General features: G+C 41.6%; 1 non-coding gene across 1 annotated transcript; it reads right to left on the bottom strand.

Annotated features, from left to right (window-relative positions):
- Positions 1 to 4,802: 4,802 nt before the first annotated feature.
- On the bottom strand, positions 4,803 to 4,993 carry LOC138773418 (U2 spliceosomal RNA). The gene has a single exon (XR_011360119.1). It is a non-coding gene; the product is annotated as a U2 spliceosomal RNA (small nuclear RNA).
- Positions 4,994 to 5,194: the final 201 nt, after the last annotated feature.

The following is a 5,194-nucleotide window of genomic DNA, read 5'->3' on the forward strand; positions in this document are numbered from 1 at the left end:
CCACCAAAAGTAACAATGGGCGCTTCATGCAAATCAATCTTAAAGGGGTTATCCAGCAATACAAAAACATGGCCACTTTTCCCCTCTCTTGTCTCAAGATTGGGAGGGGTTTGGAACTCAGTACCATTGAAGTAAATGGAGCTTAATTGCAAATCTTACCTGAACTGAAGACAAGAGAGTGGCCATGTTTTTGTAGCGCTGGATAACCCCTTTAAGATTGATTTACATGAAGCGCCTTATGCAATTATAAGGTATAGAAGGTATATAAGACATCACTTAGAGGTAACAATGTAAATTATTTTTTAATGTAAACTCACTAAGAAAAAAATATAATAACAAGAAGCATTTGTTGGAATTGAATCAAACATATGTGATGTACTCATGATATATGTGTGATGTAATGATGACTCATGTGTGATGTAATCATGATATATGTGTGATGTAATGATGATCTGTGTGTGATGTAATGGTGACCCATTTGTGATGTAATGGTGACCTATGTGTGATGTAATCATGATATATGTGTGATGTAATGATGATCTATGTGTGTTAAATGGTGACCCATGTGTGATGTAATCATGATATATCTGTGATGTTATGATGACCTATGTGGGATGTAATCATGATGTTTGTGTGATGAAATGATGACCTACAGTATGTGGGATGTAATGATGATCTATGTGTGATGTAATGATGACCCATGTGGGATGTAATGATGATCTATGTGGGATGTAATGATGATCTATGTGTGATGTAATGATGACCTATGTGTGATGTAATCATGATATATGTGTGATGTAATGATGACCTACAGTATGTGGGATGTAATGATGATCTATGTGTGATGTAATGATGACCCATGTGGGATGTAATGATGATCTATGTGTGATGTAATGATGACCTATGTGTGATGTAATCATGATATATGTGTGATGTAATGATGACCTACAGTATGTGGGATGTAATGATGATCTACGTGTGATGTAATGATGACCCATGTGGGATGTAATGATGATCTATGTGTGATGTAATGATGACCCATGTGTGATGTAATCATGATATATGTGTGATGTAATGATGACCTATGTGTGATGTAATGATGATCTATGTGTGATGTAATGATGACCTACAGTATTTGGGATGTAATGATGATCTATGTGTGATGTAATGATCTATGTGTGATGTAATGATGATCTATGTGTGATGTAATGGTGACCCATGTGTGACGTAATGATGATCTATGTGTGATGTAATCATGATATATGTGAATATAATATTAAAGCAGGAGAGGATGAGTTTATTTTGGGAAAACAATACAATTGATGAAGGTTCTAACTTCTAGGATTCTGTTGGACGCTTCTAGTCCGGATACAAGATGAAATATGGTGGGGTACCTCTAGCCTGGATACAAGATTATATAAGGATGGACATAGGATACAGGTTCTGTATGGCATCCCACAGGCATATTTGCACACAGATGTTACAACTGGGCCTGTAGGTTGCTAAGCTGGCTCATCATAAATGCTGGATTGGTGATAAATCTGGTGACCGGGAAGTCAAGGAAGTGTTACAATGGAATGGAGACATTCCCGAAAGCCATGAGGGACAATACATGTGGCCCAGGATGTTCTGTACATATCACTGAACTGTTAGTGTCCCTTGTATCACTACCAGGGCTGACTGACCGTCATATGTGATGGCTCCCCACATCATCACACCAGCAGAGGGCAATGTGTCCTCAACACCAGAAGGGAAAAGTGTGTCCTCCTCACATCATCACACCAGCAAGGGGCAGTGTGTTACCTCAGATAATCACACCAGCAGAGGGCAATGTGTCCTCAACACCAGAAGGGAAAAGTGTGTCCTCCTCACATCATCACACCAGCAAGGGGCAGTGTGTTACCCCAGATAATCACACCAGCAGAGGGCAATGTGTCCTCAACACCAGAAGGGAAAAGTGTGTCCTCCTCACATCATTACACCAGCAGAGGGCAATGTATCCTCAACACCAGAAGGAAAAAGTGTACCCTCCTCACATCATCACACCAGCAAGGGGCAGTGTGTTACCCCAGATAATCACACCAGCAGAGGGCAGTGTGTCCTTGACATTATCACAACAGTTGACACTATAGCAAATGTCTGGTTGGCAGACAAGGAACCTGTGGGTTCTGCTGATACTTGTTGGTGGATCAACTAATCTTTTCTACTGGTGGTCTATCTGGGCTATTCTGTACACACACATTGTTAAAGTGTTCATACACTACCTCTCCACATTCCCGGTCTCCTTCTGCCTTCCGCAGCTGCGCTGCTGCTTCTCTGAGCTGACAGGCCGCTCAACCTATCACTGGCCACGGCGGCCTCGGCCAGTGATTGGCTGAGCGGCCTGTCAGCTCAAAGAAACAGTTTATTAAATTGTCAGTCGTCGGTCATGCATCACTATTACATGTAGCGATGTGCAGTCGGGGGGCTGATGATTGTAGATCTGGACCCAAAGATGATCGTTTCATTGGCTGATCGTTGTCTCTATAATACAGAGCAATAATCGGACGAATTGCCCTAATTTGGCCAATTATGGCTCTGTGTAATATAGCCCTATAGGGGGTAATAACTAGAGATGAGCGAACCTGGAGCATGCTCGAGACGATCCGAACCCGAATTTTCGGCATTTGATTAGCCGGGGCTGCTGAAGTTGGATAAAACCCTAAGGCTATGTGAAAACACCTTAGAGCTTTATCCAAGTTCAGCAGCCCCTGCTAATCAAATGCCGAAAGTTCGGGTTTGGATGGACTCGAACCCGAACCCGGTTCGCTCATCTCTAGTAATAACTCAAAACAACCATCCTTCTCCTAATACAATGATAAATCCCCTCTCAAAGTCTGTCAAGTGGGAAAATGTCTTTGAGTGGGTCATAGAGCCATGTCTACCAGTCACCAATTTCTCACCAAGAGGTACACTACTCAAAAGTAGCCTTTGAGAGCCTTTTTTTTTTTTTTTTTTAGGGGAGCAGTTTTACGCCATCTTGTGGCAAAACCCAGTGTCTAACCAGACCTCACCTGTAATCATTTACAGTACATATCTGCCTGACATATAACAACAGTCCTGCAGCAATCCAACATTTCTATCTGGATCATTCCACTCCCTAAGTAAAACCAGAAGCCTTTACGAATGCTATAGCCTTACAGAAGAAGTAATAGTAAAAGAAGCACGTACACGACAAAGCTATTATCTGATGAAAACAGTTAGATTACATTACATGCAGATAAAAAGCAAAAGGCATCAGGGATTTAAAAAAAGAAATGCTATATATTACATGCATACATATAAGTAAAGTAGTGGGCATGGAAGGCCGGAGGGTCCCGAGTGACAATGTGAAATGTCTTTTATTATTCATTCCATGCCTAGAAAACACAGTTAAATATTTAGAGGATCTGGAAAAGACAGCCAGCGGAAAGGGACTAGGGAAATGAAATAGGCATAGGGGCTTCAGAGCCGCGGTCACCTACAGAAAGGAGGACACACAGCTAGAATTGCCTTCATGTGCCGAGAAGGTACAACAAGGCGGCTGCTCCTCCTCGCCTCACACTGTGCTGCCTGCCAGTATATCAGTCCACACAAGAAAACCTCTCTCACTCTTGTCATTCCGTTGTCTTCTACGAGTAAAGTTGCCATGGTGTACAGGATTCCTGTGGATCTTACTTGTAAGGATCCAGGGAAGTACGTCGTCCTCTTTCTTGTCACATCCACAGCATACGTGCTTTACTACATAACCTGAGGCTTTTAACAATCATTTTTATTAGACGGTAACAGGGGTGTCCCCACATTTCAGATTACGACCTGGAAACTCAGTCTAACAGCTGATGATTTTACCAGGAGAATCTGTGGCCAGCTAGAGATCGTACCTACGAGGGAAATGTAGTATGACATGGCGGCCATTTTGTAAAGGAGTCCATCAAAACATGAGCTTCTCTCATAAAGCCTATGAATCAGTCATGCTATGGGAATCTATGATGCCTAACAATTACAGATTTAGGCTGGGTTCACACTACGTATATTTCAGTCAGTATTGTGGTCCTCATACTGCAACCAAAACCAGGAGTGGATTAAACACAGAAAGGATCTGTTCACACAATGTTGAAATTGAGTGGATGGCCGCCATTTAATGGCAAATATTTGCTGTTATTTTAAAACAACGGCTGTTGTATTGAAATAATGGCCGTTATTTACTGTTATATGGCGGCCATCCACTCAATTTCAACATTGTGTGGACAGAGCCTTTCTGTGTTTTTAATCCACTCCTGGTTTTGGTTGCAATATGAGGACCACAATACTGACTGAAATATACGTAGTGTGAATCCAGCCTTAGGCTATGTTCACACAATGTAAATTTTCTATTAATCACGATTTGCAACAACCTGTGCCCTGCATGCAATTTTCCATGGACATTTTCTGGACTTTGTTACAAAATTTTAAAGATTGCAAATAAATTGAATTTTTTACCAAAAAGTGTTTTCTCAGAACTCAAAGGTTCCTCTGTCATGCACTACCCAGGTGAGCTGGTTGCCACTATCTGCTTGCTATAAGGTCTGGAGCTTGTGTCACCCTCTAGGATGGGTCACCCGACACTAGTGAGCAATAGGTGGTGCAAAGACCAAAGAGTCAAAATATAGGCACAAGTATTCTCTCTCTCTCTTCTCAAGTATTCTCCTATTTCTACCTCCGAAGTTCCAGCAAAGCACAGTGCTACATTGGGTTACGACTCTCTCTACATCCTCCTCTCTACTCTTCTGATCCTCTTTTTTTTTTTTTTGTGCACTGAACCTGGAGGCACTGCAATACCAGGTCAATGCCTGGAGAGGACAGAGCAAGCTCTTTTTCCTTCTCCCTGTTCTAAAAATCCATTTAATATATGGTCCCCAGACAGGGGACGTATCAGATATTAAACTGATAAGAACGGATACTACACTTGCTCTTAGCCAAAAGGCCGAGAAGCGATTCTGATCCTCTTTCATACCTCTCAGCACTAGCACTCTTTCTACTCTCAACACAGATCTGGTTCCTAAAGTGTTAAGTGTCTTATCAAGTGTAACATATTTTATCAAGGCAAAGCTGTATGATCTACTGCCTACCTCAAGTACCTTCAGAATAAATAAGATTTTATTTATGATAAAGAGACTGTGATTCCTCGTCAAAAACC

Source organism: Dendropsophus ebraccatus, chromosome 14 (genome assembly GCF_027789765.1).
Source record: "Dendropsophus ebraccatus isolate aDenEbr1 chromosome 14, aDenEbr1.pat, whole genome shotgun sequence".
In the NCBI taxonomy this organism is placed as follows: Eukaryota; Metazoa; Chordata; class Amphibia; order Anura; family Hylidae; genus Dendropsophus; species Dendropsophus ebraccatus.